Source organism: Pimephales promelas, chromosome 17 (genome assembly GCF_988280905.1).
Source record: "Pimephales promelas chromosome 17, fPimPro1.hap1.1, whole genome shotgun sequence".
Lineage (NCBI taxonomy): Eukaryota > Metazoa > Chordata > Actinopteri > Cypriniformes > Leuciscidae > Pimephales > Pimephales promelas.
The window spans coordinates 19,234,451-19,255,234 of record NC_142785.1 but is presented as its reverse complement, the minus strand read 5'-3'; the positions used below and the strand labels follow the sequence as shown (position 1 = coordinate 19,255,234).

At 36.6% G+C, this 20,784-nt stretch overlaps 1 protein-coding gene across 1 annotated transcript in view; it reads left to right on the top strand.

Moving 5' to 3' along the window:
- thrab (thyroid hormone receptor alpha b) overlaps positions 1-20,784 on the top strand; it is a 145,081-nt gene that overhangs the window by 51,768 nt on the left and 72,529 nt on the right. Inside the window, exon 2 of the mRNA XM_039661324.2 lies at positions 4,841-4,915. The gene's annotated coding sequence lies outside the window, so the exon portion shown is untranslated. The remainder of the gene's footprint in view (positions 1-4,840; positions 4,916-20,784) is intronic.

The following is a 20,784-nucleotide window of genomic DNA, read 5'->3' as shown; positions in this document are numbered from 1 at the left end:
AGATGATTGAACACTATGTTCTAAAGGTTGAACTCATGCTTGAACTCTTGTTCCCACAGGCTTGTGGTTCATGAGAGAGTAGACGATGTCCGATGGTCTTCCGGCTGTAGGGCCCTTTCATTTCCACCATGCAGATAATGCAGACGGAATTGTGGGATCCAATCATAAAAAAGGACGTTACTGTATAACGGAGAATGTCAAAGAACGCTTATTGATATATAGGGCTAGTGTCTATGAATCAGGGTTGGGCCATCGATGGTGAGCCGTGAGCCCCCCTTCCTTGCATGTTTCCATGGTGACGCGTCGACTCACCGCAGTCAAAATAGCGCTGGATGACAGATGTAGCGCTTTTATATATAGTTTTTCTTTTTTTATTATTCTAAATATTAACAAACTTACACTGCGTATCTGATATGAATAAAACACGTTGGCAAATACTGTATATTTTAATGGACTGGATTAATTATATGTATTTAAATATATATATATATATATCGGCCACATTATCGGTATCAGCCGATAAATGATCATTTTTAATGTTATCGTTATCGGCCCAAAAAGAATATTTAGCCGATATCTAAAAGCCGATAAATAATGTATTATTTCCTTCAGCTGATGCACTTTATATGTTCAACATGATGCTTTTAAATTGCTTGAAATATGATTGAAATCACTTTAAAAAAGGAAAATCCAGTTAAAGTGCATAATGTGCAGCACAAGTCTGTAATATCGGCTACACAACATTAAAATAAGAACATCATATTGTGTTTGTATCTTGACTTTTAATGAGGAGACTTTTTTATAATCAGGCTCTCAAAAATTGTGTAAAAATTTGGATTTAGATTTATCGGCCAATATATCGGTTATCGGCTTTCAAATACAAATAATTATCGGTTATCGGTGATCTTTATCGGTTAACGGTGATCGGTGATCTTTTTCAGTTTTTATCGGTTATCTGTGATCTCAAAAATTGTCTAAAAATTTGGATTTAGATTTATCGGCCAATATATCGGTTATCGGCTTTCAAATATAAAGAATAATCGGTTAGCGGTATCGGCCAAAATTGTCATATCGGTGCATCCCTAATTTAAATGTCTGAAACCTAAAATAATGATCGTGTGGTCTCAAAAATTGTGTAAAAATTTGGATTTAGATTTATCGGCCAATATATCGGTTATCGGCTTTCAAATACAAATAATTATCGGTTATCGGTGATCTTTATCGGTTAACGGTGATCGGTGATCTTTTTCAGTTTTTATCGGTTATCTGTGATCTCAAAAATTGTCTAAAAATTTGGATTTAGATTTATCGGCCAATATATCGGTTATCGGCTTTCAAATATAAAGAATAATCGGTTAGCGGTATCGGCCAAAATTGTCATATCGGTGCATCCCTAATTTAAATGTCTGAAACCTAAAATAATGATCGTGTGGTCTCAAAAATTGTGTAAAAATTTGGATTTAGATTTATCGGCCAATATATCGGTTATCGGCTTTCAAATATAAAGAATTATCGGTTATCGGTATTGGCCAAAATTGTCATATCGGTCTATCCCTAATTTAAATGTCTGAAACCTAAAATAATGATTGTGTGGTTAAAAAACACTGAATAGTTGTGATATATGACGTCCGCCTTTGGCTCAGTGCCATCCATATCTCTGTGCTTATGTCACAGTCACTGTACATTCACTCATTAGTGGTGCTTGCCAAAATCGAAATTGTTGATATAGAGGAAAATATCTAGTGGGAAATAAGAATGTTGGGTTATGTGAATCAGTGGTTGGGGCTAAAGAGGCAGTGATGTGGAAGTAGGCGGTTTTTCGTCACACTATGTCATACTGAGACAAAATTTGAAACGAGTCTTCTACTTTTTCAGTACAATGACCAAAAGTTTCTTCTTTGACCACTTTAAACTTTCTGATAAAGAGATTTGGTTAATATCTGATGTGAACAAAACCACAAGCTGCCTCTGATCAGATGTAAATAATTACACAAATAATTACACCATGCGTGCTTTCATGTTTTTTTTTTAATATATTGCGTATGTGTGATAAAGTTCATGGGGTTTGTGCTTGTTACACGTGAGGTGTTGCGGCATGAAATCACAAGCGCGAATCAAATTAAAAAGCTAGCTTACTAAATCACATGGAGAGGGACAGACAGACTGTGTTTTATATAGAGCACTTTACAACTCCTCACTGTAAATGCAGGCTTCATTCAAACAATAGTTTAGTAACATGGATCAAACAATAGATAGACCATCCATCCATCAGTACAGTGGACTGTCTCATATCTCGTACCTGGACATGGCAGGATAGGATGAATTTGGATGTCAGATAAATATACACCTTACTTCCCGATGGAGACAGCATGAGATTTATTTCAGCGATCAGAGAGCTGTTGGCTTTCAACTTGGTGGCTTTAGATCTGTTATCTATATCTAGTGAGCATCCATGCCAGGGCTGTAATTAAAACAAGGTCTCTAGTGGCAATTTGAGACGAAGCTTTTTAAAGAAAGAGCCCCTGCGTTTTCACTCTTCCCAAAGGAAGCTAAACTTTATCTGAATCTGGCATCTTGACTACACTACACTGCTGAATAGACAAAGTACCACACTTCTTTCATCATTTCATATGTTCAATGGATCATTCAGCTGTAGTGTTTTCATTCATACATTTGTACAGTTTTGGCATTAGACCGGTTTGCAGTTGTGTCCGTGGTTCTGTGGCCGTTTAGTGGCAATTGAAAAAAAAAAAAAGTTTTTTTTTTACACAAAGGGGTCCATTTATGTGAGACTATATTTGAAGCCTGTCCTGTCTAAGTTAATATGTACCTCTGATAATTCTGTTGTAAAACAATAAATTAAAAATTTAAATAAAAAGAAATAACTTTTAACATCTTTATTTATTATTTATCTAGTGTTTATTAATGATTTATTAAAGGAGTAGTTCACTTAAAAAAAAAAAAAAAAAAAAAAAACTTTTGCTAATTTACTCACCCTCATGTCATCCAAGATGCCCATGTCTTTCTTTCTTCAATCAAAAAGAAATTAAGTTTTTTTTCTCCATATAATGGACTTCAAAAAGATTGGACGGTCCAAAAGATAGTTTCATTGCAAACTGTTCAAAGGGCTTTAAACGATTCCAGATGACGAATAAGGGTCTTATCAAGCGAAACAATCAGTCATTTAAAAAAAATAACAAAGTTTAAGTTTTATAAGCACAAACGCTCGCCTTGCTCTGTTCTGTGATGCGCGTTCGTGACTCTCCTGTTCGAACTCGTTCATCAAAATGAACTAATCTTTTTTTCGAGTCATTTGGTTCATTCAACGAATGAAATGAACGAATTGACTTGGAAAAAGATAATTTTTCATAGGGTTTTTTTTTTTTTTTAATGACCCATCGTTTCGCTTGATAAGACCCTTATTCATCGTGTCGAATTTGTTTAAAGCCCTTTGAACAGTTTGAAGTTTGCAATAAAACTGTCTTTTGGACCGTTTGGTGGCCAGTAAAGTGCATCATATGGAGAAAAATGCTGGAATGTTTTCATCAAAAACCTCAATTTATTTTCGACTGAAGAAAGAAAGACATGGACATCTTGGATGACATGGGGGTGAGTAAATTATCAGCAATTTTTTTTTTTAAAAGTCAACTATCCTTTAACATGAACTTACTTAAGTAAAGTGTTTATGAACATTTAGATTATATGTTTTATTTAAATAGATCAAACCATTATTTATTTATTTTAAATAATAATAATAGCCGGTACAAAGAATGATACAGTATGCGTTAACCCATAAGTTAAAGTGTTTACCGTATCAATGAAGTTCATTGGTGGTAGTTGTTAGTTAAATACTGGCTGAATTGTAAAGAAACCTCAAAAAATTGCTGAACCATTATGGTAAACTTATTATAACATCTAAAATTTGTGTGTATGGATATACAGTATGTTTATTTATTGAGTGCTGTGTGTTATAAGTGCAAGTTTGTAGGTCTGGAGCTTTTCAGTAGCCTACTTCTGCTATCTGCAAAGCTGCTTTTAAAATTTATTTTTAGTAAAGCAAATATTACTGTAGGTTGTAGAGGTTTAAGTGTTTTCAGTCATACTGCACTTGCTCTTCAAGTGTGGGAGTTTGCAGTAACTCCTTTGAGCAAACAGATGGTCTGAACTCTGACCTGAGCTAATCAGGCACAAATTTGGCATGTCAAAAACCTGTCTTCAAGTCCTGCGCCTCCAATGCTATTTACATACTCCCAAGCCCAGATTTTCCCGTTTTGTCTTTAGTCCGCGTGACATCCGAGTTCATCCGTCGTCTTTTAAGTTGAAACATTACGACATCACCCCCTCCCCTCAAAACGCTCTTGTTGAAATCAGATTAGATAACAAGATTAACCCCAGCCGAGCAGTGCTAGTCACAAAAAGAACTAGAAGAACTTTTTTTTTTTTGCTTCTGGTTCTTACCGTTGCCTTATAATTTTGTGTTGACAATGCTCTGATTGATTTGAGACATTTCAGGAATGTACATGTTAATACCTGTTGTTGCCACTGGAATTCAACAAGATGACAGTAGAAGAAGAAGATGTACTAACCCATTTTTAGAAATGGGTGCAGCAGTGCTTAGCTAACAGTTTTCTGTGTTTCCCCTGTAAACAGCCTATTCGCTGCGGGGATGGTATAGGGATGAGGGAGATTAGCTTTCCATCAAGACGAAGAAATGGTGAAGAAGTGAAGCCTAGGGTGGTTGCTTTTCTTTGTTAGGCTTTCTGCTGTGTGGCCTTTCCTGTTTGTTTTCCATTTACTGCATTTGAACCCCTCTCAACAAACATCTTTTGGTTTCTCGCAGGTTGACGGCCTACAGTTCCAGCGATCCCAGGCTTGGGGAAATTATTAACCAGAAACCAAGCACAACAGGACACTGGTAGGTTCTGTGGCCTTCCCTCTTGTTGAGTAGCTGAATATGCAGTATGTGACACGCTCCATCAAAAAGAGACATGAGTTGCTATATGGGCCACGTTTGACTGCTTTGGTTTTTGTTGTTTTTGATAAACACAATTCATTACATTTACGGTTCAAGGTCCAAAAGACAGTTTCATTGCAAACTGCAAACTGTTCAAAGTGCTTTAAACGATTCCAGACGATGAATAAGGGTCTTATCAAGTGAAACGATCAGTCATTTAAAAAAAAAAAAAAAAAAAAAAACTTGCTCGCCTTGCTTTGTTTTGTGATGCGCGTTCGTGACTCTCCTGTTCAAACTCGTTCATCAAAATGAACGAATCTATTTTTCGAGTCATTTGGTTCATTCAACGAACGAAATGAACGAATTGACTCGCAAAAATATAATTTTTCTTTTTTTTTTTTTTTAAATGAGCGATCGTTTCGCTTGATAAGACCCTTATTCATCGTGTGGAATCGTTTAAAGCCCTTTGAACAGTTTGCAGTTTCAAAGCACAATTCATTACATTATAAAACACAATTGATAAACACAATTCATTACATTTACCTTCATATCTGTTACTTTGCAAAAACTCATATTTAAGTTATACTGTTCACACAGACACACACACACACACACACAAACATTCTCACTGAATCAGTATAATGCCATTACAGGAAACATAAATCACACATTAATCCCGAAATGTGCTTTTGATACAGAATGACACAAAATGTTTCATGTAGCAGATCGTGTCCCTGGGTAATATATAGTCTACTTCTGTGAGACTTGGCTCAACTTGGCTACCAAATAGGGTCAATGCGATGGCTTCGGGAAAAATTTATTCTTGTGATTTTTTTTACATTTTTTGTTTTTAAATGAGGGTTGTGGGAGTGGAGGCCTTGTGTTCAAAAGCCTTGGTATAAATGGCATTTAGTCTAGCCATTCTTAAGAAGGAAATAGGAGACGCACATTCTCTGAATTCCAGCCTACTGTACATCAGGCTGAAAAATGTGCCCCTTCCCAGCAACAAGAGTTTATAATTCCTCCAAATGGAATTCAACACCCTTTGGGTCTACTTGCCAACTTTGATTTGTATTCATGTGGTGTGTGTGATATGCATTCTTCAGCAGGTTATCCCAGACTGACAGATGTCCTGTGCTGGGTTCATGTTTACGATGTCATTTAGAATAGGTGTTTTCTACACCTGTTTGCAGCTAGATTATCCTCTACTGAAGCTTAGCTGTGTCACAAATGAAAACAGAACTCCTCTTTCTTGCTCTCTCTACTGTCCCACAGGCAGCTGCTGTAGATGAAGCATAATTGCAGTGTAATCCTGGCACTAGTTCGAGGGCTTTAGAAAAGAAGAAAAAGTCGACTAGATAATACCAGCTGTTTTCTGTTGCACAGATGTTGCAGAGAGCACTGGGAAAAAAAAATGCATTAGTTTCCACAAAATTGTTTAGCAGCACAACTATTTTCAACATATCTAATAATGATAATAATAATAATAATACATGTTTCTTGAGCACCAAATCAGCATATTAGAATGATTTCTGAAGTATCATATGAAACTGAAGACTGGAGTAATGGCTGCCATCACAATCAGAGTAAAACCCTACCTTCTGTTCAATATTCTGTTTCACTTGAAAATACGTCAGAGCACTGGAGAAAAGTCGTTTGCAACTTCCTGTTCACGGGGACTTTAAGACATAACCGACTGTCTTTACGATTTTACTCACCAAGACCAGAGTTTCGACATAATTTTGCATGTTTTTGACTGTTAAAGGGTTAGTTCACCCAAAAATGAAAATTAAGTCATTAATTACTCACCCCCATGTTGTACCAACCCCGTAAGACCTTCGTTCGTCTTCGGAACACAAATGAAGATATTTTTCATTAAATTTGAGAGCTGTATCACTACCACATAAACTGCCTAAGGGACTGGCTCTTGATGGCCCAGAAAGTCAGTGAAGAAAATGTTTAAATATTCCATGTGACCACAGTGGCTCAACTATAAGTTTATTAAGCGACGAGAATACTTTTTGTGCGAAAAAACAAACAAAAATAACGACTTTATTCGACTATTCCTTTTCTTCCTTGTTGGCCTGAAACGAGACTTCAATACGACGTATGCGCGAGAATTGCGATCTACTTCAACTATTTCAGTTCAGTTCTCGCGCATGCGTCTCGTGGAAATCGTATGGAAGTCTCGTTTCAGGCCAACAAGGAAGAAAAGGAATAGTCGAATAAAGTCGTTATTTTTGTTTGTTTTTTTTCGCACAAAAAGTATTCTCGTCGCTTGATAAATTTATAGTTGAGCCACTGTAGTCACATGGGATATTTAAACATTTTCTTCACTGACTTTCTGGGCCGTCAAGAGTCAGTTCCTTAGGAGCCTATATGTGGTAGTTAAACAGCTCTCAAATTTAATCAAAAATATCTTCATTTGTGTTCCGAAGACGAACGAAGGTCTTACGGGGTTGGTACAACATGGGGGTGAGTAATTAATGACTTAATTTTCATTTTTGGGTGAACTAACCCTTTAAAGTGATATAATCCTGGTTATGTATTTTCTCAAATATGTATTTTGGATCATTTTTAACCCCCCAAAAAAGCTACGAGCTGAGCTTCAATGAGTAGCCGTGAAGTTTCCAGAACATTCTCCACATTAAAAGTAGCGTAGACCAGAGTGATTTACCTTGTTGGTTTGGTGTTAATAGTTTGACAGGTGGGCTAACCCTTTCCCAGAAGAGGTGACATTGGTTGATCAGGGAACTTGCTGGTTAAACTAGTTAGAAAAGTCTGCTTGGTGCATCAGTTTTCAAAACATGACACGTTTCTGAACAGCTATGGTGGTGTTCTCTTTCTATTTTGTTAGAAATTCTGAAATTGGTGTTAGAAAGAAACCAGGGCCAAATGTGATATGCATTTTCTTAGGCGGACTCTCAATGAGTAAGAGGCCCTGTGCCTGTGTTATAGGGCTTCACACTTCAGGGTTAGAGGGGAATTGAGGGAGCTAGAGTTTACTGGGCTTTTTTTGTTTTTTTTTCAGTTACAGTCTAACGTTCTTAACAGCTCATAAATTGCACCTGCTGTGACGCCACTGAGGCCTGATGAACTTCAAGCACACTGAGGGGAAGTGAAGTAAGCAGTGAGATCTGTGTGGGATATTGCTTTTACGTGACTCCCCGTCTCTTTCTTTGAGCTGCCTCCTTTCAAAATTAGAGTGGCTCATAGGGAATACTGAGCGATGTCGCCGGTCCGTATAGCATATTAACCCAATATAGTGCAGCTAAGTCATGTGAGAGTAGCCTACGTACGGTCAGATCTGGACTGAACGTACATCTCACTTATACTGACAGAAGTTTAGTCTGCAGGGCGGGAACTTCCAGGTTATAGAACCTAACAAAGGTAAACGGAGAGGCCCAGCCTGCCGCCACACATATGTCATGAATTGAAATTCCACTGGACCGTGCCCACGACGAGACCATGCCTCTAATGTAATGAGCCCTGACGCGCAAAGAGCAATGCAGACCTTTTGACGCATAAGCTGCTGCCATGTCCACTATCCATCTGGACAGGCTTTGTTTTCGAGGAGGCGAGACCTTTGGTGCACCCACCAAACGAAAATGAAAAGTTGCTCCGAGCGCCTGAAAGGGGTGGAGAGCGTAAAGTAATCAAGCCCACAGCGCCCTGACCGGGCAGAGGAAATTAACATCTCTCTCGCCATCGGATGCAGGCAGAGCCGATAGAGAAATGACCTGCTCTCTGAACGGAGTGCCAATCAATTTAGGGACATAGGTTTGAGGACGACAAAGAGTCATTCGGTCCGAACTCATTCGGATTCATTCCTCGGGCTCCTCTAAGGATGACAAGCTCGTTCCTTCCTAGTGATCGGCCTCGCGTCGACTCTGAGAACGCTGCAACGGCCGCCACATAGACTTTAAGTTTGGAGGGGGACCTCCCCTTGTCCAGCAGCTCTTGAAGGAAGCTAAGCAACTGCGAGACCCCACATGTTCATGGGTCCAGATTTTTGGCGGTGCACCATTTGGAGAACACAGACCATGTAGACGCACTTAAAAAGCACGTAAAGGAGGGAAAGCATACAGCTGGGTCAGATTTGGGCTAGTGTGTCCTCTTTATTCGAAAATAACTTTGGGCAGTGTGTCTTTTGACACAAAGAGGTCGACTTCCACTTTGCCAAACAGATGCCATAGCGACTGGACTGTTTGGGGATGCGGAGACCATTCCCCGGGGCAATATTGTCCCCGGACAGCTTGTCTGGGCCGTTGTTCAGATGAACTGGCATATGCACAGTTCTTAGCGAGCGCTGATGGTGCTGAGACCAAAAGAGGAGGCGTTCTGTTAGATCACAGAGGTTCCTGGATCTCAATCTGGATCCGCCTTGACAGTTCACATAGGGCACCACAGACATGTTGTCCGAATGGACTAGAACATGGATGGATGGGAGGAAGAGCTTCAGCGTGTTCTCGACCACTATCATTTTTCGACAGTTTAGGTGAAGGAGCTTCTCTTGGTCTGTCCACAGGCCAAAGACCAGTTTGCTAGGCCTGTCACGATAACAAATATTGCTGGATGATAAAATGTCCAAGAAATTACTGAGATAAATGATAATATTTTCATTCTGAGACCATTTACATCTAATATAATAATAATGGCATAATAATGGAGGTGCACCTTTTCAAAGATCAAACAATCTTTTATTTTTAACGGCTATTTAACACTGAAAATGGAAAACATTTTAAATATCCACAATATGAACAAAACAACCAAAAACAATAAAAGCAATGTCTCTTTTAACAAAAATGCACCTGAATAAATACCAAAAACAATAAATAAAATGGATGTAAACAACTCAACCCTAGCCTAAATTATTTTTTATTTAAGCATTAACACACAAACCACTGTTAATTTACCATAAAAGCAAAGTAGAGAGAGAGAGAGAGAGAGAGAGAGAGAGAGAGAGGAGGAGGAGGAGGAGGAGGAGGAGGAGGAAAACAAAAAAGCATGCAAATGGAAATTATCGCGTCCGGAAAAATTATCAAGCTCATTTTTTTTATTGTGTGATTAATTGATTTATCCACTATCGCAACAGGCCTACGGACTGCCCTCAAAGAGAGTGCCCCGACCTGAGTTCTCACGCATCTGTCAAGATGACCTTTCAATACAAGACAGCTCCCATCTGTAGGGGTGTAAATATTAATGGATTCATATCGATCCATTGATTATACAGCCGCAGATTTGGTGTGTTTATTTCGATTAATGTGTTTATTTTGCCGCATCCGCTTCGACATATGCTTACAACCTATCTCTAAGCTGCGAGGGGCGCTTACGAATATATATATATATATATATATATATATATATATATATATGAATGTAATTTTGTGATTTTTTTTTTTTTTTGTCTTGAGCTTAGTAATGAAACATTTTATAATTAAGAAGTATAAAAAATAATTGTGGATTCTACCAAAATAATCAAATGTGGTAACTGAATTTTAACCCGATATCAGATTATCAGAATTATAATTAATTGCATAATTTAGTAAAGATTCTTAATTATGTAAAATTTCTGTCAGAACCAATATTTAAATTCATAAAAAATAGTTCCACCATAGACTGGTTGCTTTGTTGAAACTACAGCTTAAAACGTGGTTCTGTTTATCGTCGTCCTCTTTACACGGAAGTTTCTAATCCACCAGGATTTTGTTTTTTGTGCACTATATCTCTACCATTCCTGTATGCGTCCTGGATCACTGGCTTGTTCAAGAACCCTTACTCTGTAGTAGAAGGCCACATTTTGTACCGTCCCCCTATTGGTTAAAAAATAAATAAATAAAATACACGGTGTTCAGAAAGAAAAGTACAGTGTGTACTGTCCTGGGGCCCTCATTTTTTTTAAAGTATGCAGCAGTGCAGCGTAAACATGTGCAAGTATTTTTTTGGCTTTTGACACAGATTTGTATGCTCAGACCTTCTATACACATCATTGATTTTTCTAACCTCTGCAATATGCCACTCCTGCATCAATGAATGGTTTCCTGGAAAAAAAAAATATATCCATAGACCGTCTGTACAGAACACAGACTAAATCTCACCCCATTCCCCGGTTTCTTTTGCTTTCCTTCTCTGCAAAGCTGCTCAGGTTTTCCTACAGCATGTTAAGTTGGGACATTAGGTAAATAGAGCAAGGGGGAAAGTAAATGTCCCGTTGCTTGACACTTCCCTCCATAGCATTAACAAATGTTTATTTGGGAGTTTTAGGACAGGCTAGTCTCATGTAACCGGATCTTTGACTAAACAACAAAAGGTATATATCCTTGTTGCAACTTATTCTGACAAAAAAAAAAAAAAACTCTCACTTAGACAAGAAGTGACGATCTGAGGAACACATAAAATGACCACACAGAATTTGTGATGTTTAGGGGTGAGAGTATCTGAACGGAAAACACTGGAGAAAATAGCAATCCGATTTCTGCCTGTCCAAAAGTAATAAGTAGATTATTTGACAGATGTAATCCTGCGTAATATAGCTCTGCTCATGCATCTCATAACTTTCAAAGATTTGATGTCACTAATGGTTATTATAGTTAACTAAAATTTAACAATTTTGAAATTTTAAATAAAGTAAATATGTTCACACTTTAGATTTGGGTCCAATTCACAATAATAACTTATTATTTGCCATGACTTTTGCCCCAATAAACTCCTTATTACTCTTTATTAATAGTTAGTAAGGTAGCCTAGTTGTTTAGTTTAGGTATTGGGTATGACTAAGGGATGTAGAATATGGTCATTCACAATAAGGGCATTCATATGTGCTTTATAAGCAGCCAATATCCCAGTAATATGCATGCAAATAAGCAACTTTTTAATAGTAAGAATTGGACCTTAACTAAAGTGTTACCATAATTATTAACTAAAAAAAAAAAAATCAATAAAAGCCATTTGCTGCACCGGTCCTTGTAAACTACAACCATGTAAAAAACTTTCCAGATCTTGCATAAAGTCAGCCAATCAGATTAGAGCTTGCCAGATCGAGAAAGTACTCTTCAAATGGTCGCTGTATGTTAAGTGTGGCTTTCCATGGGTGACAAAAGTTTGTTTTCAAATGTAAAACCAGATTTCTAAAATGTAGGTCTGCCTGTTTGCGCATGATCATGGCAACTCTGTCAGCCCTGAGCTATTTGTGTCATGGAAAGCTGAGATTTCACGCTGGTTTGCTATCCACGTTGTGGTGCTGATATGAATTGCTCGCTATAAATTTTAACTGGCCTTGTCATTATAAATCCCTAGATCCATATTTTAAATGTCATATGCTTAATTTAAAAGGCTTAAATGTTACTGCCCAGGGTAGTTTCAGTGTGAATAGCTATTGTGCCCCTCTCTTGGTGTCTAACAAGCTTCATTATGAAAAGGAAAGTAGTCCACCTCCAAGAGGAACATACATTATTTTTCATTCACATGAAAGCAGTTGCCTGCTTGAAAGTGTGTTTTTCGACCATTGGGGGAGCGTGTACAATGTGACGCATATGTGTGCAACCAACCTTAAGTAAGTTTGCATTTATGTTCAGTGTGTTTGAATTTCCATAGCCTGTAGGTTTGTGTATATATGTGTGTGTGTGTGAGAGAGAAACTTCCTCTCGGTTTAGTTTATAAGTGGATTAGACATGGATGTGGAGACTTCCTGGGGTGCTCACAGCATGGAACGCACACAGACAGGGAGGTTCACAACAGTCTGTTTTTTTGTTTTTTGTTCATCTGCTGAATCTTGTTAATTAAACTGTTGCTGCCTTTGTTTTACACAAATTCAAGAAACCTGCACTTTTAACTGCCTGAGGTGCTCTGTATTTGTAAGGCTTTCTATGGTCATTATGAATTTCCAATGTAGAAGTATGAATCAGGGCTCAATTGTAAAGCTCAGTTCTTTTTTTCCTGCTTTTTATGTATTTTCAGGTGCCGTACCGCAGATTTTTAGCAATGTCGTGAGCTTAGAATTATAAGGTTCTATCTCCATTTAGGGTAGTTCTGAGATATTGAGCATCAAAGTTTTTACATCCCAGCTGGCAAAACTGTTATGTAGTATAATCTTCTATTATAGCTCAACAAGACCATCACCCTACAGGTACTTTGTGAATAAAATATCAAAATCCTGGCACATTTGGAAATGGGACTTTTTAAGATGACCCCAATGGAGATAGAACCTTTTAAGTCTGAGAGCTCTGATTCTGTTTGAAATTATAAGGTTCTATCTCCACTTTTACAAATAAAACCCCACATTTCAAAGAATAATTGTATATAACCATTGATAATATAATAGTATAGTATCAAAGCCAAGCAAGCAAGTTTGTAAGAAAAAAAAAATATTTTCAAAGAACATGGACATGGAGTAATTACACATTACTACACCTCACTCCTCTGTACTGTAAAAAAAAAAAAAAAACATTTAGGAAGCATCTTACATTAAAAACGTTTAATTTAGTAGATTAACACAAAATATTGTAACATCATGATAATTATGTTTTCATCCCTTATTATTCTGTATGTCTGTTTTGTTATGTATGATGTACTTCATGTTATGTAATTTATGTTGTCATGACTCTTTCCAACCTTCTATCTTTACTTTCTAAATACTGCCTTGTAGTATGCTTTGTTAACTGCAGGCATGTACTTGAACATGGATAAATATTAGACAGATTAGACAATGGGACCCACTGAGGCACTGTCCAGGACTCAACAGGATAAACAGTCACAGTTGCATTGCTTGGATATTGAATCTACTGGAGATAGAACCTTATAATCCCAACTTGGTTAATGTTTTGTGAGATGGAACCTTTGTATTTTATTAATAACTACTAACAAAATATTTTTTTTTTTTACAAAAATAACACCACACAGGCATTAATAAATACCTAATACCTGACAATTGCATTCCTTAGCACCTGTACAGTACTTCCTAAATTGAAGGGTGTTTTCGTATAAAATTATTTTCTCTGTAGTTGTCTTTATGCCACATTTTCTTTCTGTGCCGTTGGTTTCCCAGATACTTTTCCAGTACCGCAAAACAAAGCAGTGTTTATACAAAACACAATCTTACTCACAATCTTGTCAGGCTACAGAGCTAAGAGGTGGGTTTTGATTGGTCCGTCCGTGTTCATTCAGGGTTTTGATTGGATATTGAATCTACTGGAGATAGAACCTTATAATCCCAACTCGGTTTATCTTTTGTGAGATGGAACCTTTTTATTTTATTAATAACTACTAACAAAATATTTTTTTTTACAAAAATAACACCACACAGGCATTAATAAACACCTAATGGATCAGATTATGTCAAAAACTCAATTTCGACCAAAAGTGGAGATAGAACCTTATAATTCTAAGCTCACGATGTATTTTTTATTAGAGATGCACGGTCGACCAGCTATAAATCGTAATTGGCTGTTTTTTGCTCCAAACACACAAATGGCTGTTTTTTTTTATTTTTTATTTTTATTTTTTATTTCCGCACAAACTTCATTACCATAATTTTCTAAAATGTCATGTGGAAATTTGTGGAATGTGTGGAAATTTTACAAAGTGTTACATTTACTTGTTTGTGTAGCTTTATTTTTCGGCTAGTAAAATCATAAAAAATCATGACTAGTGCATCCCTAAATTTTTGTATGTGTGAATCATTTTTACCTTCTTCATTTAATGTTTTAATTACCGGAAATTTTGGAAATAACTGGAACTGGAAACGGCAATATAGCCATTACAATCTATGTAATGTAGATTTATATAAATACAGGGAGATATACAATTATAAACATGCTTGTTGGACAGTGAGGAGATATGTGTAAAACATTCACATTCACAAGTCACATTGCTCTCAAATCTATGTCAGCCGCCTGCAACGTTACTTTGATAATATGCACTGCACTACATCACATAAGCACGTTTAAGTATGCAAGGTATAAAACCACACTGTAAAAAAATATTGTTGGTTTAACTTAAAAAATTAAGTAACCTGCTTGCCTTAAAATTTTAAGTTGATTGAAATTGAAAAAGTGAGTTAATACAATTAAGGAGATTAATTTAATCATCAGAAACTCAAAATAATATGTTAACTGAACTAAATACATTATTTAAGTTGATTTGACAAAAGAAAAAATGTTGTGATAACAAATCTTGAAAATCTTTTTTTTTACACTGGTCAACAAATGAAAGATTTATTGAACACCACACATCTGTCAACTGGCCAAAACTCTTAATTCATCCCTGTGTCATCTTTATTGTTGAGCTATGATGATGTTGTGACATTTTTCCTTTTATATTCCCAGAGTGACACATTTAAATGAACATTGTAAATATCCAGATATGGTAAATGGACTGCATTTATATAGCGCTTTCACAGACCCAATGGCCGCCAAAGTGCTTTAGATTTTGCCCCACATTCACCCATTCACTCACTCATTCACACACAGATGGTGGTGTTAGCCATGCTCCAGCTCGTCGGCCAGCTTTATATCCAGCTTATGAAATATTAACCTCTCTCAAACACAACTCGGGTATTTCCGCCCAAATGCATAATGAAGACTAATGCGAAAGGCTGAACATCAGAAGATATTAACCCACAGATGGGAATAATTTGGCGTGTTCTACGTTTTGAAGCAGAATGACTTACTGTTTTTCCCCCCTGAGAGTTTAATTTTGTAGTTTGTGACATCTGTTAAAAATAACTGAAGCTTTTCCAAATGTTTGTTAAATTCATGTTGGTAGCACAGTGCCAGCAATGTTGAATAACTTCACAATTACATGTGACAATATTATAATTGGCTTATTATTTACAATTTGATACATTGTACTTCAAAATGCTGGATTGAATTTTCATTTTTAATGTTGTTAATGTGTTAAGAGTTGTTAAATGTGCCAGATGTGTAGTGAGACCAATGTGTGTTTGTTTTGCTACATCCTCTCTGTTAGTAGTGGACGGTGATGTTAGGAAAGACAAGGAGGCAGATTGGCACACAGAGACTCCTGCCTCTTTGAAACGCATTACTATGTTGTTTAATCTGCTAATTAGTTTGATTATGGATCTCTCACACTGATGATACACCTGCCGCTGCCACACCTGAGCACAGAAGCATCCTATCCACAAGGGGTTGGCAGTATGACCAAAATGTTCAGGCTAATAGTGGTAGATATATTGAATTATGTGTTTTCACTAGATATCAAACTAAACATATTTAAAATAATTTATAGTAACCGCATAACTAATTTACTGTAGACAAGGCTATTGCTCATACATAACAGCTTACGTATGTTTTCTTCCAGTTCTTTTGCCTTTGGGTTGTAATATTTCTCACAGATTTCTGAGCAGATAAAGTAGCACAGTAAAGATTACATTTGTTTGAATGCATTAGTGGGAGAGTGATTGTGTGTATTAAAGGAGAACTCCGGTGCAAAATGAACCTTTGGTCTAATAAAACATCGGTACCTAGTCAACCATTCTCTGAGATTTGTTTTCATGATAATCAAATGTAAAGAGTTTTATCTCTAAAAACTGTTTAGCGTATAATGCTAGTACTGGGGCCATATACTAAGTAAAAATAAATCGCTAGTTTATACCACTAACAAGGCTCAAAATAGCCCCACACTAACACAGTAACATAATGAGGGTCCCTACATGCAAAACGAAGCATTGAGAACTGTGTAAGTGTACAGACCGTTTAATAAGAAGAAACTTTATAAAGACAGTTCACTTCATGTGTACAGGCGGCGCCATGTTTGGAAAACAGTCACAACAAGTCAAACCACGAACGACGTGCTGAGTGATCTGAACTGTATGAAGTTCAGCGAACTTCTGAATTGTATGAACGGCGTTCGGGGATCGACTTATCGAGACTATTTTCTAAGATGGCTCCTGCCTGTATACACGAAGTGAACTGTCTTTATAACGTATCTTCTTATTAAATGGTCTGTACACTTATAAAGTTCTCAAAGCTTCGTTTTGCATGTATGGAGCCTCATCATGTTACTGTGTTACTGTGGGGCTATTTTGAGCCTTGTTAGTGGTATAAACTAACAATTTCTTTTTACTTATTAAATGTCCCCAGTACAAAACAGTTTTTAGAGATAAAACTCTTTACATTCGACTATCATGAAAACAAATCTCAGAGAATGGTTGACTAGGTACCGATGTGTTGTTAGACCAAAGGTTCATTTTGCACCGGAGTTCTCCTTTAACTCTACCTGGCAGCCTCTCTCTACTAAAAGTGAAGCTATGGGTTTTAATGACTAATAATATGATTTTTATTGATAAATCTCAGAACAGTGTTGTCTGCATTTCTGTGTGCTTGATCTGCATATGATGTGCGATCTACTGTCTGTATTTGCGTGTTACAGTGAAGCAGCGCATTAGTTACGTGTACAATAAGCTGTTTAAAACATGCATTTTCCCCATCAATTTTAAGCATCCAGCATCATTTTAACTGTTGGAAACCGTTTTTATCTCTGTATTATCTCATTTGACATTTTCCACCACTGTTTGATCATTGTTCCCTGTCCTCTCTCCCATTTCTTACTCTTAAATGCCTTTTTGCTGATTATGACCATTACCAGTGGTCATTACCTGTACAGGTGTTTCCACCTCACCTCGACTATACGGATGCAGTTCCTGTAGGGAGGGATTAGGGTCGTCGGATAAGAGCAAAGCTGAAATTCCAACCAGTTCATGATAGCTTTCAACTTTTACCCAGATGAAATACCAACAGCAGGAAGACAATTAAGCCAGTCAGTGGTGTCTTACCCAGCCTCCATTTCCTTACATGGCCTTAAGAACAGCGGTGGCTAGATTCACACTCAACAAATGCTTTTCATTTCACTCTGCTTCATGCGCTATACGTTTTGCAAATGCTTATTTAACGTAAACATCGCCATAATAGTTGTTCAACCCCACAAACATGTTACCAGACAGGTCTCTGGAGCTATGGAGCCTGCATTTCTTCCTGAGTTGATATGTTAATTCCTACTCTTTGCTAAGCTGGATCATATCCCAAGGTAATATCATCTTCTCTCTTAATTAAACAAAACATAAATGGATTTAACCATGGAATGTGTGGCGTATATGACTAGATGAGTGGTTGTTTAATAGTGTCTAGACCTTACAGATGGTGTTGTGATGCAAGTGGAGTGACAAGAATTTTTAGGTCACATAGTTTTGAGCTTGTTGAGGAAGACTTGATGAGACCTGTGCGATCCTGCCTCGTATAATTTGCTGTATATTATACAAGGTATATATAGTGTCTGTGCAGACATGTTAAATCATGACAACTCTCAAAATAGTTTTAGTATGTTATAAATATGGCAGTGTTGATGTATTTGGTCTTGGCAGATAGATCTGCTATGCTAATGCTGCTACTGCCAATACACTAGATTCACAGACACGCTGATGTGAAAATTAAGGTAGGCTGCCACTGCATGAATTTTGGGAGGTGGAGGGTTTCATGCCGCGATGATGTGATCAAACTTTGCTGAAAAACCTGTTACACATAATCTTTTACATACCTTCGGCAAAAAAACGTTGGGTAAAATATGGACAAACCCAAGTGTTGGGTTAAAAATGCAATAAAAAAGTACAGTTGGGGTAAATTTTGAAATTACATTTTTAACAACATTTGGGTTTGTCCATATTTGACCCAAATTTGGGTTCAAACAACCCAGCATTGTTTAGAGAGCACCCTGATTAATTGTTAATATATATTTTTTTTAGTATAATTGTAAAAATGTCCAGCTTTAGGTTGTGGCACACGTTTGTGTTCATTTCTTTAACAAATCTAAGAGACGACTTTTTTTTTTTTCCATGACTTAGACCAGACGACACCAATGTCATTAATTGGTAGCTCAGCCTATAACAATAGAATATCGTTGATGGAAAAAAAGACGAGACTAAAATGTAGTTAAATATAGTTATATATAACTATGTAGTTATATATATATAGACCTATGTGTCTTGGCAGTTTAGTCTAGTTTAGTTCATGAAAACTAAAGTACCTTTTTGTCAATATGGTTTAATATTTTTAAATGATTAAATGTTAAATGTGTACATTTTTAAATAAAAAATAGCTGAATAAATGAATGAATGTGTGTGTGTGTGTATATATATATATATATATATATATATATATATATATATATATAAAGATAGACATTTATTGGAATTATTGAAATGGAAATGCAACTATCAAATATATAACATTTACATCAGGCTTTTGGGAATATTTATTTGTACATCACTCAATCATCATTGCATTGCATTATGTTTTGACCCGTAACCACCATCAAACAAGCCATATGTGGGACGATTAATAAGTTTGTGTGGGACAATGTGGCACATGTTACCAACACTAAAACATAACTTGAAACTGTTATATAATGTCTCTAACTTAATAAAAAAATGTATTCTACCTTTCAGCTGATACAAATCTCCCAGGTAAATGTTCAAGCCCAGTCTTTGCTATTTTTTTTTTTTCTTTTTTGTTGCCATTATGCCGCCTTGTAAAATTTTCATTTACCAAATTATCCATTTGTTTTCTGACAGGGAACACATGGAATGAATCACCGCTCCACATTTTGATTGACAGCCGTCAATAAATATAATGCTTTCTTATAAAAGCAAAAGAACATATGCACATTTTCTTAATATGATAATTAAAAACTAACAGACTGATGAAAATGCGGGACATTTTCTCAATGTGCGACGTGCGGGACGAGGAGTGAAAATGCTGTGCGGTCCAACGCAAAGCGGGACGGGTGGTCACCCTATTTACGATTATAAAACTTAGCAATTAAATATCATATCAGAATATGAGACCAGTTAGTTACTCAGTTTGGACTATTGAATAAATGAATAATGAATCAATATTTTTTTTTAATCTTGTCTAAAGTTTCAACAAGCTGCTCTTTTTTAATGAAATTGTTATTTCATGTGTCTGACTTTACAGGGTATTGTCAAGGGATGTTTGGAAATGTCCTAGGTGTGCAAGACCATGTTCTTTTGAAAGAGGAAAAGGTCTGTGACTCAGTACTTGCCTTTGGACAGTTGGGGTTTCGCAGAAATGTTCTGGTGCTACACACTACCTTGGTCAAAGATCAAAAGCTAAACTAAAAGTGAACCTTCCGTTGCTGTGGCAACAAAGCAGGATATGAAACCACTATGCCGCAGGAAAGAGAGGACTTCCTCTCCGTGCACATGTAAAAGTTTTAATGGCAATGCTTAGGGGGTCTGCCAATGTTTTCAATGAACGCCTTTTTTTTTAACCAGTAGTGTATTAAATGTGTATCTATGCACTGAAATTAGAAACAAGAAGGTGTGTGCTTGCTCCAATTACCAGTGTGTAACGGATACTGTGCTGATAACTCCTTTTTATTGCTTACGTATCAACTTCCATTGACTTTGTGGGGTGTAAGAGAGGGAAATCTTGTTTTTTTTTTCTTGCTCACACTGCAAAACACCATTTTCTTTAGTATTTATACTTTTTTTCCAGTACAATAAATATACTTGTCTTTTATATCATATGTAAGTGGTAACACATTAAGTGATAATAGGTTCATTAATTAATAGCTAACTTTATGCATTATGCATTAACTAACATGAGCTAAAAATGAACAATACATCTTTGGATTTTAATAATGTATTAGTAAATGCTGATATTAACATTAAGTAAGAGAATAATGCAGTTTGTTATCGCAGAAAAAACCCTGATCACCCTGTCGTGTTTTATTCTGCAATAACAACCGGCTGGATGTACATTGTCCCACTTAATACATGGCTACTTGCCTCATAAGTT